At 38.9% G+C, this 17,267-nt stretch overlaps 1 protein-coding gene across 1 annotated transcript in view; it reads left to right on the forward strand.

The window, feature by feature from the left end:
* The first annotated feature begins 763 nt into the window (after window positions 1-763).
* Window positions 764-17,267, forward strand: part of MAP1B (microtubule-associated protein 1B) — a 65,884-nt gene continuing 49,380 nt past the window's right edge. The window contains exon 1 of the mRNA XM_010582788.1: window positions 764-862. The gene's annotated coding sequence lies outside the window, so the exon portion shown is untranslated. The remainder of the gene's footprint in view (window positions 863-17,267) is intronic.

Below are 17,267 nucleotides of genomic sequence, written 5' to 3' on the forward strand. Positions count from 1 at the left end.
TCCCCCCCGGTTGAATTTCAATCCTTAAAAATATAGTTTGGAATAATACATTTTTTGATCATATATGTGTCAAGTGTCTCACTTTCTAAGTAGCTGGGAGGAAAAATGGTAGGGAATAGAGATGTGCTGTTTAGTTTTTAAAAGAAAAAGATCAAGCATAGCATTTTTAAATCTCAAGACTTGAATTTTGATACTTCATAAATAAAAGATCACTTATATTTTAATTTAAAATATGGGATGCTTCAAAGCTTTTGAATTAAGAAGTCAGCAATTTAATACTTTGTATTTAAATATTAATTTGCAACATGCTAGGTGATGCTGTCTCTTTTTTCTCACATTGCAGGACCATTGTACTTGTCCCTCTAACTAAAGTGTCCTCTGAGTGATTCACTCAGTTGTAGATCAGTGTATTGCTATTTTTAAGTCAATTCGGGGACATCGGTAACTTTTAGTAATGTAGCTACTAGGTTGAATGTGGAACCAGCAGTCCTAAAGCTGGGGCCTTAAAGGATGTTCACCCATTGGAAAGGCAGATTTCCTCTTGCTTGTGACTGATTTCTGTCCAACGTGCTCCTTCTGAGCACTCAGCACTTTAAAAAAAAAAAAAAAAAAAAAAAAAGCTGTGAGCCTTGAAAGGAGGAGGGGCTGGGTTTGGAATTTAGAAATATGCAAATAGCATGAATGCAAATGGAGAAATACTCAGTTAAAACTTCCACTGCTCATGTATCAAGCTAGATGTGTTTTGTATTTTGAATTTTAGGAATCCGATCATGGGACACAAACTTGATTGAATGCAACTTGGATCAAGAACTGAAACTTTTTGTGTCTCGCCATTCAGCTCGATTCTCTCCTGAAGTGCGAGGTGAGTTTTTGGAAGTGTTTGGCAAAGGGTTTTTTTGTTTCCTTTTTTTTAAGAGCAGAATAAATAAATACACCCTGGAATTGTATGGCCCACTTTCATTTGTGATTCTTCACAATGAATAGGTTTTTACCTTTAATTTAAAATATGGCTTGAAAATTATAATTTGTTTTAACTTTCTCACAACTTAACTTAAAAGTAATCAGTCTTTTAGTTAGCTTCATGTATATTGCTGTGATTACTTTGGTAGTAGATGTTAGTTTTAGGGCCATATTAAATTAAGTAAAACTCACTTTTTGTCTGAACAGTTTGTGTAGCACCAATCTAGTAGTCCCAGAGACTGAAGCTAACATGAAAGGTTAGCTCTACAGTTTGATAGAGCCAGAAACTGTGTCATGGCTGTTGCACAAGTGTGGTTCAAGCCCCATGTTTCTTCCCAAAGGGCTTGGACTTTTCTCTTTCTTGGTGTGAAAAGCTGAGGGGTGGAGGGTCTACCTTGACTCACAGGAACTTTCTTTGGCTTGTATGAAGAAATGAGAAATTTTCAGGGCTCATAAGACTAAACCTCTTTTGCTGCCTTTTCTTCAAGCCTGCCCTTCCTTTAGAGGATTCATACAATAAAGCAAAACAAAACAAAAAACCCCAGTTTTGTGAAGTGTAAAATCTGATTTTGTTCTGGTTGCATGGGAATCAAGCGTTTGGTAAGTTTTCTAACATCTCATTGCTTTAACACAAATGCTGAGTGAGCATGGGTGAAATTAATCACTGTTTTCATGTAAAAATATATAACCTTGTCAAAGGAGTAGAGGTTGCTTTCATTGGTGAAATCATTGTGGCCATGTGCATGTTGACTAATACAACCTAGTGCTGATGAGTGTTACAAATTCCAGCTTCAGGAACATCTCTTAAGTGTGGTGAAAAAACGCTATGAAGTGTTGTATCATGCTACTACATTACATTCCTAGGGTCAGCTGCTATACACTGTTGACAAAGAAATCCTTATGTCTTACTAGCATGACAGCATTGACCTGATGGTTTTGAATAATGTACCAAAATGTGTTGTGTAACTAATTCTTCCTCTTGCAGCATAGGTTGTAGCAGATTTTGCTGTATGTCCCCAAATCTATAGAGAGTAAAACATTGCCAGAATTAAGAAAAAAAAAATATACCTCTCTGATTCTTCCCCTGGTTTGAAAACCAAGAGAACCAATACAACAATACTCAGTGTGAAGATTTAGAGTCAAGGCATGTAGTTCCTCATTTACATGCAATTGAACTCAGGCCTAGAATACATGTCTTCCACTTCAGTTTAAATGCCATGAAGCCAATTCAACTTCTCAGTGACATGACTCGCTTTGTTTTACAGAGAGGGTATTCCAATAAGTGCAATTAGCAGAATTTATCTTTAAGAAATGCAAGATGCAATATATCCCATTTTTAACATGTATGTGTTTTACTTTAAAACCTCAGGGACAATAAAGATCCTGCGCTTCTCCTTTAGCAAAAATATTCTAGTGTGTTTAATACTCTTTGCTGTGTTTTTTGGATGATACATCCTGATACCATTGCATGAATTAAAATAAAGCAAACACTCTTTTTTCTTATGATAAATAAAAGAAGATTATGCACCCTTTTTTTTTTCAACAGAAAGATTATAGAATCCTCTAGGAATTTTTCTCTAGGAATTGTATTTTTGGTTGACTTCTTTCTTGTTTGTCTAGACTTGCCTGTTTAGTCTGTCATTGTGTTGAATACAGCTTAATTGCATGTGACTGGGATTCATCAACATCTCTATGACAAGCAGTAATGAATGTGTTTTTCACCACTGCTCAATCTTTAAACAATAAACTGCCAAAATCTATGTTGAAAGAGCATGAAGGGATCCTGAAACTTGGATAAAGGGAACATCCAGGAATAAAGCTAGGCCTCTTGACCAATTTCTTGTCTAAAATTTTGTGGGGAAGCCCATTGGCACCTCCAGAATCCTGCTGCACAGATCAGAGGATCATTTTTTTTCAGTTTGTCTCTGTGGTTCTCTGATGTTGAATCTGCATGAGGCTCCTTTGTATCCTCTCTGCTGTTTGGTAGGGAGAAGGGGTTTTGTTGCCATTTGTTAATAACATTTCAGAACGTTTGATTTCTGTTACAACACCCAAATGCTGAATTTTGAGTGTTTAACCAGTGAAATGGTCAATGTTCATCCTAAAGATGATTGTAAGTACATATTTCCTTACGGTGCCAAACTCAGAAATTCTGCAGAATTTGGGTAACTGGGTGACATTTTGTGCAAGGAAAGTATTCATCAAGGTGACGGGGTAGTCTGTGGGATGTAATTAAACAGCCTTTTTTTCAGTTGTCTGAGACTGAACTCTTTGTGCGACTCACATATAGGGACAGTTTACTCTTGAGGAAGGGTAATCTAATGTGTCTGCACAGCTTCTAGTGTAGTCAGGTCTGACCGCTGACTGGAGCCTGTTTGATTATAATGTTTAATTATGGTAATTGCAGTGCTGGCTCAGTACATGCCTGTGTGCATCTCAAAGCAGCTTGAGGATACACACAGCAGCAATGTGAAGGGTAGGACTCTTCCTCCAAAAGGAAGCTTGGACGATATGGGGCTGACCCTGTCCACACACCATATGCCTGTGATATTGAAGGAGAGACATGCGAGGGAATATGTCTGTCAAAGCATTCATGTGTTTTCACTTGAGGAATTTGTGGTCTAATCCTTCTCCCTGCGTAGTGAATAGCAATGTACATATTGATACTGCGGAGAGCATGACCGGATCCCAACACTCTTTTTTGTGCTCTTTTCAAGGCAATGAATTGTCACAGTGGTATTTGTGCATCCTATAATCAGCTGCTGGGCAATTTATGGATGATTTATGAATCCTGAAAAATAGGATTCAGAATGGAGATGCCAGCAGATCTTTTCTGATACCCTGTAAAGCAGTTGAGTTAGCAGACTCAATAATACCAAATCTCGCAGAGATGTTGTTGTCAGGTGCTGGTGAAAAATGAGTAAGAGAGCTTATTAACTGGTTGCCAAGACAACAGGCAACATGACTTAAAAAGGGTACTCCAGCTCTTACCTCCGTTTTCTCTGTCATGTACTGATAACTTCCATCTTATGTTAACATCGCAAGGACAAAAAATTCAAACAATGAATTGTAACATGGAAAAGGAACTGTGTATCTGGTAGTGAGGCTGAGCAAGTGGAGAGTCTTGGAAAGAGCTCTGTTGAAATTGCAGCTGTACCTACCAACATTTTCTTAATTACAAAAAAGTTTCAGCTGCATAAAGCAGCTTCACAAAAGACCTAGTAAATGGGTTTTGGGAGTGGGGAAGGGTGAAGCCATTGAGGCCCCTTCTGCAAGACTTCTACATCTGCTGTTTTTTTTCCTCAGCTTCCACCTGGGGACACTTGACTGTTGCATTGGTGTGTATTCAAGCCCTTGTCTAGATGAAATTTGGTTTATTTAAATAGCTGTTCAGTAGCTAGTCACCCCTAACCTTCTAAGAAATACCGCTCAAGCAATGCACCGTGGCTACTTTGTACTTTGTCCTGTTGTTATGAAGAATGTTTATCTGTGGAAGATGCGTCTCCTATCTGAGCATTACTGGGAGGTCTCCTGTTGCCCATAAGTCAGCAGCTGGTGACTGCACTGGCTTAAGCAAGTCCTTCCTTACCTGAGCCTGAGACTTCATTTTCACCAGCCTGTGGCCAGGGGCTACCTTGGCAAAGTGTAAGACCTGTTTGGTGTCCCCTCGGCAGCCACCTGCAGCAGCAGTACCAGTAGGCTTGCCTCCTTCAGGCTTCCTAAAGAAGGTCGTTGTTCTCTGAAACTGTCATTACCCCAGAAAGCCTTAACTGCTTTCATTTTGAAAGTTACCATTTCAAAAGTTACTGTTTGGGACTGTTAGTATCCTGTGGACAATTTTTGGATCTGGGAATTTTGGTCATTGATATGCACAGCTCCATACTTTGCCAAAGTGGTGGATAGTCCTATTGCCTTTGTCAAAGCAGATCTAAACCCAGTTAATATCACAACTAGTAGCTTGCAATGTTAGCTCGTTGATAAAATCCTCAAGGTCGTGGGTTTAGTGCTGTCTTACCGAAAACTGCAGTTCATCAAAAATTGTCAAGTAAGAGGACATAGGTACTTGAGCAAAACCTATCACTTAAAATAAAAGAAAGAGAAAAGAGCCAAGAAGTCAAGACCAGGTTTCTCAGCTGGTGTGAGAGTACCATCACTAAGTGCCTAGGAATTAATTTCGCTTAAAATCTCAAGCAGTCTGGTAGGCACATTTAGGGACATCCTATAAATATGATTCTTCAGCTATTAGAGACTGTGATAGCTGGAGTAGCTATCGAGTGGAGTAATTTTAGCTCATTTGTGTTTGGAGAGGTTAATTTTAGTTGGCTACCAGGCTTGTTTTGTGTCTCAAACTATTTGTGCCTTAGAAGAAAGAAAATGGAGGCAGAACAGGACTTGAATAGGGAATTGAGCTGACTCACGCTGCTGAGGCTGTGAATGGTGTCCCCACAGGGTGTTGCTGCCAGTGGTCCAGGGCTGCAGCAGTGGGGCTGCCTGGCAGCGGAGCCTGGGGAGCCTGGGTGTCCTCGCAGGGGCAACCAGATGGGGCAGGGGCATTTGCAGCACTCTCATCCACTCACGAGCTTTTTTTTGGGGGGTGCTAGGATTTTGGTGGCTCAGGAAGGGATTACAGTGCAACAGCCTGTATTCGGATACAGGAATTGTCAAAGCCTTCCTTTCTTAGCACTAATCAAAATTCCAGAAATGGGCTAATAAGTGACTTTATCTTTTTTTCAGTGACTAAATTGTTCCACTTATGTGACAATCATTCTGGCACTGACTTCCATTTCTGCTTTTTTAGGAATGATCTCAGTGAAAATTAGCATGAATTTACAGTGCTGCCAAAACACCAGTACCCGCTGCTGCTAAGCTGTTAGCGTGAATCAGCAAAATGACTGAGAGGTTACTTTTAAATACCTTGTATCACAAGTACATACAATGTGTTCAGCGGTCTTACAATAGCCGGTATTTTACCCGAACATTTTTTTGACCTGTGTGAGGCAGGTACCAGACGCATGGGATTAAGTTAGTTGTGAAAAAAGACAGAATTTTAACTCCATTATGAAATTTGAATCCCCATCCCTCTTGATTAGAAGAATACAGCATACCTAATGGTATATTCACAAAGGTTATTTTGTTAATGGTTATTTAACAAAAACTTAAAGAATTATAATTCTTAATTTGTCCCTTGTGAGACTCCTCAATCTTTCTTTCCTAACATTTTGCCTATGTGGGATGTCTGAAACTGAAGACTTAAACAATATTTTATTTTTGACCCTTGCCCAGTATCATTTACAGATGACCTACCTCTCATCTCTTCCATCATGGATTTATAATAAATGTGTAACCACAACATAATTGCCACATTTTTCATCTAGATTCTGGTCATGGACAACATTTTTCTCAGATGTCTGTTTTTCTTAATTTTGTTAAGACTTACCTTTTTTAATTGCTTGGATTTTCTGTTACTTTCTGGTACAGTTTATCAATCACTTGAGACAAATATTAAATGCTTGTAATTGGGCTTTATAATGAAAAAAAGACTTGATATGAAGACCACTGAAATAATTGGATTGGACTTCAGATTAGAAGAAACACTATCTAGTATTATTAAGGTAGAACGAGGACCAAATTTTCATATAATGAGGAAGAAAGTGAACCTTTTAACTTCTTTCTTGCCAGATAAAAACTATGCTTTATTTGCAGTGAGTTGCTTACCACTGCATTCAGTAATAGGACCAGACCTAGGGAAGGAGAGTTGAGACACTATTTGTCTCTAGACTGAGTGGAATGGGGAGCACATGTTCATCCTCATTGCCAACTGTAAAATGAGCGTTGCCACTGTGGCTGCTGCTATCAGCCTTGCATCAACATGAGGAGCTCCAGCTGTCATCTACCTTGTAGAGACAAATGCAAGAGATGTATTAGTGCTGGCTGCAGATCCAGCTGCTCCTGGCTGTAGTCTGCTGGGAGTATCCCATAGTACCTCGACAGTCCCTATGACTAGGTAGGGAAGACAGGCACTTTGGTCAGTAATAGTCACAAATAGAAAACTGGGTAATTCTGTAACAGAGGCTCATGCTTTTGCATCAAACCCCCAGATGGTCCTGCCAAAAAGACATGATGGTTACTTTTGGCTTGTGGTTGCTGGTGGCAATCCGTTCCTAGACTTGAGAAGAAACACCAGTGCTCCTTATGACCTGGGCTTGCATGCTGTCTGTAAGCAGCATAGACTCATAAATGTAAGGACATGACTCTTCTGCTTCCAGGCTTTTCTATTGGTTGGAATTAGCCTGTTTATGATTCAAAAATAGTTGCTGATACAAGACAAAATTAAGTTGAAAAAAACTGTATTAAAATAATAACTAATTCAGAAACAAATTTGTGTGAATTTCAGTATTATTTTGATGTTGCAACTTTATGTATTTTGGTACTTGAGAGCTTGTCAATAACGGTGAGATGAGTCACTGTCCTGTGTCCCTATGTCCCCATCTCCTGCATAGCTGTATGTGGGAGATTCTGCCTGTCAGAACTCTGGGAAGCTTAGGGTTTTATTTAAAACGAACAAAAACCCAAAACAACACCCCGTCCCCAAAAAACCCCCAAAACCCAACAACAACCCAAACTCTTCCAGTGAGATAAGCCATCTTAGGCTGTGTAATCTGTGAGTGATTCTAATGAGCTATGGAGACTTTTACCTGGAAGCCAGCTCACCCCTGCCAAATGCAGCCTTTGGAATCTCTCCCAGTTTTATGGCAGTTCTGTAGCTCTGCTGGAGAAAAGACTGGTCCCAGCTTTGGCTCCCATGTCCTGAGTCACAGATAAACTTTTCTAGGTCTTGTAAGCTCTTTATGGTGGATTGAGTGTCTGTCCCCCCACCCCTGAGAGACTAGAAAGAGCAAAAGCAACAAAACTTATGGGTCAAGATAAAGATGATTTAATAGCTGAAGGAAAGAGGAAAAAAACAACAAGCAAAGTGAAGGAAATTGCTCACCACCTCACACAGGCAGACTAATGCTCAGGCAGTCTCCAGACAACAGCCACCTTGGAAACTAAAAACCCCACCTTCTTCCTCTACTCCACCTTTTGTTGTTGAGCATATTACATGGTATGGAACATCCCTTTGGCCAACTTGTGTTAGCTGTCCCAGCTTTGTCTCCTCCCAAATTCTTGTCTCCCCCCAGCCTACTCACAGGCAGGCAGAGTGGGGCAAAAGAAAGCATTGATGCTGTGCAAGCATTGCTCAGCAATAGCCAAAACACCAGTGTCTTACCAACACTGTTCTAGACACAAATCCAAAACACGGCACCTTACTGGCTGCTGTGAAGAAAGTTAAATCCATCCCAGTCAGAGCCAGTAAACTCTTCTAGACAGGGTTGTTTCTTAATAGTCATATGTTTATCCATTAACAAGAGCATGACTCCAGTCTTGGACAGGTGCTTTCAAAAGGCCATCAGGAAAGGGCTGAAGTTTCCTGGATCACTGTAAGTGTGAGGAAATTGGCATAATGAAAACTGTCCCAGACACATGGGACAGACAAGACAGACTAGAAAAATATTAAAACAGGGAAGAGAAAAGCCTTGCTTCCATCTTTTTGTTTTCAAGTCATGTTTTTTTGCTGGCACCATTGTTGAACTTCTGGGGAATAAATATGGGATGAAGTCTGACAGACCCCTAAGAAGAGACCCCAACTAGAGGGGTCTTGCTTCTGATCTTGAGGCTTTGAAACATCCAGTGCACATCCTCGCATGGGTATTATGGCCATCCAGCATGCTTTGTTAACCTCAGTCTGTGTCCTGAAGTTTTCCTGGTCGTCCAGAACTTGCACAGAGTTTAGACAAACTGAAAAAAATGAATAAAAAATTATTTTCTATGTGACCAGTACTTTAAATAAATACAGAAGGCAATGCCTTTGAGAGTATCTCTGGATGGGATTTAATGCTTGTTGCAAGCTAATAATTTAATGGCATTACTTATAATCATTTGTCTAGCACTACTGAATTTCTCAAACTTATCATTACTAGCTGTAAAGCTCAGATTCTACAACTTAATTAGACTTGGAAGATTTAAATATTTTTCAATACTAATTAGGTTTTTGTACATTTAACATTTCCTAGCAACTTCATAAATTTTAATAATTCTGTCCACTTTTTCAATAATTGTATTACAGAATGCCATTCTTTTTACTTTTCAATCCACTATATAAAAAAAAGCTTGAAATTGTCTTTTGTTTGTTTTTTATTGTGTCCTACAAAGTGAATTGCTGGATCAGATGAAAAACATACCACTTTTCAACATAATGCATGGAAGACATGGAAGTCACCAAGAAGAAATCCAAATGGAGATGGTGTATTACTTAAGTGATGCTTTAAAAGTAAGGGTGGGCTCCTTTGATCATAGCACTGTCTCAAATTCATAAATAGTTTGGCTGCACCAATTGTATTCCTGAAGAGTCCCTCATGGGAGTAGTTGCTCTGCACCTAACAACCTTCTATACCTATTAAAGCCTGTAATTACAACAAGAGTTATAATTTGTCTCCAACTTCGGTGGGATAATGTCATTGTATGTCAAGTAGGGGATTACTGTGTGGAAGGAGATCTTGCAACATTCTCATTTTGTGTTAAACAAGAGGATCTGATAGTATTAATCTATTAGGAGAAGCTGTTGAGTGGGGGAGACCCATTTACTGGGCTGTGCTAATGGGTGTGTGTCCTCCACAACCTTTTACAGACAGGGATCACAGGAAAGAGGAAATGCAAAGCATTCAGATTTCCTTAAACTGTATAGACTTACTATTCAGTCCATGTAACAGTATAATACAATCATGTATTAGAACCATCCTTACCTAAAAAGGTATAGTTTTGACTGCTGGATTGTTTCATGGCCTGTGTGCTCCCTTTGTAATGAAATTGGTTTAAACTGAAAGCAAATTCCAGGCCAAGAAATCAGATTCTTGCAGAGAATCTGGAAGAAACTTAGAGATACACTTTATTTTACAGGTCTCTACTGTTTTTAGTTTCACACAGCATGCTATGTATTTGCAGAGTTGATGATCCTCTAACTTTCAGTCCATTCCTAACTTCAGTCTTTTTTCTTGCTGATGTGGGAGACAGCTGGGCATCTATGAAATTACCTGTGTCTTCCTGTGCTTTTCAGGCCTTCCTAGAGTTGTCTGAGAATCAAATGAATTTTTAACACAGTGCCTGCTGCTTTCTAGGTGAGGTGGTAGTTAGTGTGGTATGTTCAGCCCAGGGCAATGTTCTGGTCCTGGCATGGTAACACTTTCTCCCTTCTTGTCTTGACTTACAGTCACAAAAAAGCAGGGATGACTTTAAAAGAAGAAGCCACTCTAAAAGCTTTCTGTCACCATTGGAAGCAAAAGAGTGGTGGTGCAAGGCAGCACTATATAATAAAGCTACCCTACCAGCTCCAGATGAGCTGGTGCCTCTACCCAAGACAGTACAGCCCCATGCAGGTGCAGCTCCAGACTTCAGTCCCTGGGAGCAGAATGATCTCATCAGTGATGGTCCTCTCAGAAGACCATCAAGAGGGTCTCATCACATCAGTATTCAGCTTCCCCACAGCTCTGAGTTGGCAGGGCTCTACTGCCATTTTTTTCAGAGACAGCTTTGGTGTCTCTGCAAGGGCAGGTTTTGCATGGACAAAGCATAGATCAAAGGCTTTATTCTGTGACACTGATGTCTGAAACTGTTTTTCCTATTTTCCTGATTTGTTTTTTTTATTTCTTCAGCTTATTTTAAACACTTTATCCTATTCCCTTCTGCTTTCCTAAAATGAGTGAAATGCTGAGTTTTGATATTAGCAGACGTTTTCAAGACTACAGAGAAGCTTGTGTTCATCCTAGATGACACTTACTTTTATTCCTTTCCGCATGCTGTTCCTCCTGCAGTCTTCCTATATGTCACAGTAAGTCATGGTAATTTAGTGGTAATATGTGAATGGCATCTTGTCAGTACTGGCACTTCCAGGCTTGCTGCCTTTCTTGGACCCACACCACAGCTAACAGCAAAGGAATGTTTACTTTTTTAAGAGATGAGTTTAGAGAAAGCTGTGGTCAGGGATGTCTCTGCTCACAAATGATGTTTTGTAGTTTTTCCTCCTAATTCTGGCTTCCCTCTGCTATTAGATCTGTTGTAGGCTATTCTGGCACTTCCAACTTTTGAGCAGATTGCTGTCTCTTTGTCAGTGATTGTTACCTTAATCTAGGCAATGATCAAATTAGATTTAGACCAAAGTCCTTGCTGAACCCCACCAAATATTATTCCCTGTACTATTCCATGGCTATGACTTGCTTGCAAAGATGGGACACTCTCAAAGAATATTGGGTCAATATTAGACCAACTGTTTTTTATTAGATAGTCTAGGTAACCTGGTTGTTGGCTAGGTGTGGACTGGACACAATAAAAAATCTTATCAATAACCATTGGGGAAAAATAAAAGAGAAGATGTTTTCATACCAGCAGAGATGGTTCTCAAACCAGCAGAGATGTAGCTTATGTGGATCTGCCTTGCAATAGTACTATGACAACAGTTACTGCTTTGTAAGTGGAGTTAACAGGACAGATATTCTCCACTGAGATGACTATTTGTGATCAAATCAAAGATTGGCTGCATAAAGCTTGGAATCATGGTTGCTATAGCTTATGGCACAATAATAAACAGATTGACTGCTGAGTTTGATGCTTTTTCAGATTTTAGTGTCAAAAGTTTAGACTCTGAATAATTCTTACCAAATATTTAAAGAACTCGAGAGTATTTTTTGAGATCCTGTGAGATAAGAGGAAGCATAGGAAAGTGTGAGCAATCTCAGTCTTGCAGCTCTATTCATATCGTCTCATTATCTCTGATGTCTTCTAACTTGTTACTATTTTCAAACATTACCCTTTTCCAGTACAAAAATAAGTTGTAATAATACACTTCAGGTTCAAAACTCATTCCCACCAAAGACTCTACATAAAATTTATCATCATATTATGCAGTTACAACTACTTGATTTAATAAACTTGAAATAAGCAATTAAAAAAAACCCCAACCCCAAACAAACTAATGAGCCACATAATGTTTTCTTACCCATTCCCTTTTTGTGGAAATCGCCTGCCATGGAACTATGCTTCCTTGTGCTTTTTTGCCAGTAGATGGCATTCTCAATGCCCACACTCACTGCCGTGCAGTAAACGAGCACATACTAAAGTCAGTGTGAATACTTCTGTACTGTTTCTAGGTCATAGTACTTAATGTGAGACATATGTTTCTATTTTGCTCTGAGATCTGTCTTGGAGTTTAAATTTCAGACAATTTATCTCTGTTGACTGTGAAGGACAAATCCCTCAATGTGGAAAGAGCTTGGCAAACAAACTTCAATCTCTCATAGTCAATGGAGGAAAAGCAGAGTATAGCTCATGCAGGGCGAGAGCTCTCTCAGTTTGAAGACCACAGGTAGTGATCATTTATGAAGATGCTTAACATTACAGTAACTCTGCAGAGCTAGTAGGGAGAAAAGCAAGACCATTATACATACAGCTATATTTGTGCATAAATTAACACATGCTGTAGATTTAGCTGAGGCAATCAACCTTACAGATCATGTATTTGTTGTATTTTCAGGATGTCTTTAACAGAGCTGAGCTTCCCCTGTTTTGAAGCTGCAACATAACCACACCAAGACATATAGTAGTGCCTCCTCTTCCATGCTGAATTTAGAGCATGGCAAGGAATAAAAGACCTGAGACCTAAGCAAGTAGACTCTGACTCACTTGTCAAGTTTAGTATATCTCAGTTTTTTTCCTTTGTCTCAGTCTGGGCTATGACTGTCTGTTAGGAATATAGGAATACAGTAGCGTCTAGTTTGACAAAACATTTCAGTATTGGCTGTCTAAAAATACTTGTTCATACAAGTTAAATCCCAGTGTGGTCTTTTGCCTTTCTTAGGGATGGAAAAAAAAAAATCATGGCTTTTTAAGTGACTGCAGAACACATGATATATCCTAAATCAAGACACCTGAAGTTTAGTCCTTAACTTTGCTGCTCAACTACATAAAGACTGACTGTGGCTATCACACTGAGATACCGTGGACAATCCTTGATCTGGATTATTCAGTTGCAGGGACGTAATGACATTTAATTTGTTTTGTCTTGCTTCAGCTTCCCATTGAGGACAGCTCTGCCAAGTGTGCCAGTAGGGAATCTAACGTCAGTGATTTGTTCAGCATGATCTTCATTAGAATTCAAAATGAGGCCACCAACTCTCTTCAGATAAGCTACCAGCCAGATGTTGGAAGTAATCACTACAGGGATAACTCGACTTGATTTGAAAATAACACTAAAGATGAAAAACTGAGATTAACCATTTGCCAATTTGTATAACTCCTTCAGATTTCTGAGTTGTATTAAAAAAAAAAAAAAAGAGGACCATTTTATGAAACCGAACACTTGCATACATCTGTGTGGGCAAAACCTTTTGATATATGCAAATACTGGTAAATGGACATTCAAATACTTTTCAGTTGATTTAATTGTGGGCAAAGTAGCAAGGCTGTGGATGCTTGCTGGGAGCAGCTGTTTGTTATCACTTATTAAAAAAAACCTAACCTAAACAACAAGCAAATATCCCCCAAAGCCCCAAAACATAGCCAGCAGTTTATCTTAAATCGTGATTACTACATCACTTTTACAAATTCTGCTTTTAACAAGTGTAAATTCTGAGTAATTTTACTGTAAACAGAAGGGCCCCTCAAGATCTACTCCATTATATGTTAGGGCAGCATTGGAGTGCTGTTGAAGAATTGCTATTTATAGATCCCATCTATAGACAGTTGGAGGGAAATCGTTGTGGGAAGCTGGTCTATAGTTTGTAACAGGGTTCCACATAAAATGAAATGCTGGGTTGCTGTGGCACCACTTGAAATAAAGCCCAGCAATTCTCTCCTATGGTTTCCTTGTGAGTCTGGGCAGTGCTGGAGTGGGCAATAAATTGGCTGACTTCCATTAGACCTAAACCTCTATAGGAAGCTGAGTGTCTGTGTAAAACATAACCCAAGCTGGTGAAATATTGTCTACCATCTCGTAACAAAGCTCCATGCCAAGTGGGAGTGAAATGCTTTTAAAAGCTGCCACATGTCTGTGGAAATGTGTGCTTCGTTATTACTAAAACATTATTGCCAGTCCTAAATCCAGGGATGCTTATTTACAGGGTAAAAGTTAAAATGCCATGGGGAGATGAAGTAGATGACATTTTGATTACCCCTCTGAGTTTGGCTTAGTGACTGACACAACCTTCAAATCCTGGGGGAAGAGAAGTTGCAAGGAGTAGTTTTTGCCTTTTGTCACCTTTGCTGTGCCATCACCGCCTCTGCATGGCTGCTTTTCTCCTAGCTGAGGGTTAATTAGAAGACTTTGAGGCTGAAGTTGTGGAAGGGAATTTAAATTGCATCTGTATGGATTATGATCTGGTGGAGTTCATTAGCATGCAGGCAGAGTTCATGTGCCCCTCTGCCTCTCTTCCCAGAGCTCGTGACTTCCAGACATTTCCACACTCCAGCAGATCTGTTATGCCTTATGGGCTTGGCCTGCATTTTCGTATTAGCACAGTTTAATTAGGCAAGGAGAGATTGCTTCATCTCCAGAATGATCTACAGATACAACAGATCAATATTTATTACAAGGATTCTTTCAAATAAATGTCTGCTCTGTTAGACAGGTTTGCTCATTCAGAGGCCCTAGAGCCATTTAAGAAACAATTAAATCCTCTCTGGTGTGAAGCGGAATATTAAAAAGGATTAAGACTGACAGATCACGTATTCTCTCTAGTTTTGGCTGTGTTCCTATGCCTTGCTATTCTCATCGGATACATAGGTTTGACGGAGGGAGTTGGGTTCATGGACCGCGGCCCATCCCTTGCAGCAGTGTAGAAAGTAAGGGAAGATGTAAAATGGGTTAAGGCATTGGCTAAAAATGATCAAGCCCAAACAGAAATATGTAGCTGTAGAGGAATATGCAACCACTGTGCTGGGAAGAACTTTGCATAACTTAATTCTGTAAAATTTATCCTAGTTATCCAAATTTGATGTGAAATGTGAGTATTAAGTGGTCCAGTCTTCTAAACACTCATGTGAGTAGCTGGGTTTACAGTGGCCATCCACTCAATGCCACATGAGGAGAACTTTCATGATCAAGTCGTTGATCTTTTTTTCCTGATTTTGCTTTTACCCCCCCCCCCCAATTAAAGTTATTGTTCTGTGCAAGGGAAGCAGTTTTCCCATTAGGGAGCAAGTTGGAACAATATGCAAAATCTGCTCGTTTGTGAGGATTCACAAAGGACCTGAAACAGAAGTCATAAATCAAAACTTTTCAACAGAAAAAGTCAAGATGAAAGATTTTGTTATGTCAACTAATAAGAAGAAATTGTATAATTTGTATAGGAAACAAACATTCCCTTTTCTAAGTTTTGTCCAATTTGGATTTATTTACATGGTAGAGTTTACTACTCATCTTATTGTGCATATTCCTTATATATGACTTTATTTAATGTCTGTTTGTAATACTATATATTATAAATATCCCTATTTTTAAATTTGCATTTTTCAGGTTAATGTCTTATGAACTACATAGTAATGTAACTTTGTAGAATTGTAGCCATCTCAAAAAAATGCAGTAAGGACCACAATCACCAAGTTAAAAAGTATGCTCAAACTGGCAAATACATCTGATTTGACTAGTTCAGCATAAATGAACCTCCCTTTACTTTGCTGGAGTCTTCAAATATAAACTGAATTTGTAGCAAAAAAGGTCTTGTATCTGAAATTGCTCCTTTTGGAAATCAGTCAGAATTTTGCTCTTTCTTGATCCCAGTGGAGGCAGGATCAACCCCAACATTATTTATTGTTCCTGTTCTCTATAGGTAAGTACTTTTTTATTAAGTTAAGAAAGAGTACTTGTGCATTTGCACAACTTAGAACTATTGTCAGGCATAGGTCAGTTGATTAACATCTAGTAAGGGTTCTCTTTTTAGTGTAACTCCCTTAGAAAAGTGTGCCAGATATATGGAAAAAAGAAAAGTAATGCAACTTTGCCTATCATGCAAGACAGTGGAAGCTTCCAATGTAAATCTAATGGCAATCTTTGCATTCCTTTGTCAAGAGAAAATATTAAAACTCACAGGATTTCTCTTCCCCAAAAAAAGAGAAAATAAATTAAATACAGAGTTATTTTGATCTTTGGGGGGAAAAATGCAACTATATTGGTATCACGTTCCTTAAACATCCCCCGAGTTGTTTTTTTCAAATTATGATGATCCTAAAAGTGTACTTGAGTTGTGTTCATTTAATACTGGGTGGGTTAAATGTCTCATCAATGCCGACACTTTGTCATTCTAATGAAGTACAGTTCATGAGTGTCTGTAATTACACAGCCTGTGTGCAATCAGCAAGATTTCTAAAGGGAGTGTATCATATCTAAAATAGCATTTTCTTCATTGCATAGTCTAATTTTACCTGACATTTTGCCAGCCAGGGCACAAGCTTTCTGCAGGAAGCAGCAGAGTATCTCTGATCTCCTTTAGACAAAAGAAGGTGGAAAATTAAGTTATTATAAAGCTGCTTCTAATTATGTTAATGAAATATTACATCATGCAGATAGACCTGCTGTAGATCTTAGATATTTCTTTTATTTGCTGTGCATGAAAAATGCTTTTGATAACCCATGTTGATCATGCTTGCCTATGCAACCAATGCCTACAATTATTGCACTTAAGAATATATCTTCAGAACATACAATTAGAGGGTTGATAATGAGCACAACAGTAGCTGAAGACACTGATTAATTTAATCAGGGTTATTTTGCCTGCTGCCAAAGTACAGGAGGATGGATGCTGCCACTGGAAAATGCTGGAGTATTTGGCCTGTGGCTATGTATTTAGGGAAAAAAATCAGTTCAGGCAGCCTGTTTCAGAAATGTTGGTAACACAAAATATTTTCTCTGTTATAAAGGCAGTGGGTATTTACTACCTTGTTCAGATCAATTTATTATGAAGAAGCATGACACTTTGTACTGTGAATGTTAATAATGCCTGGAGGCATTCACATGAAAATTGTTCATTTAATTTTCACTGGATTACTTTTCTCATTTAAACAACAATAATAATGTAAAGTTAAGCACAGAGCTCCGATAGCTTGCAAGGGTCCTTCCCTAGTATCTTGAAAGATTAATCTTTTAAAATACAGCTTCAGATTTCAAAAGGGTTTTTTTTGGTGGTGGTTTTTTTTTGGGGGGGGGGGGGGGTTTGGTGGGTCTT

This window comes from Haliaeetus leucocephalus, unplaced genomic scaffold (genome assembly GCF_000737465.1).
Source record: "Haliaeetus leucocephalus isolate CR32 unplaced genomic scaffold, Haliaeetus_leucocephalus-4.0 Scaffold849, whole genome shotgun sequence".
Classification (NCBI taxonomy): domain Eukaryota; kingdom Metazoa; phylum Chordata; class Aves; order Accipitriformes; family Accipitridae; genus Haliaeetus; species Haliaeetus leucocephalus.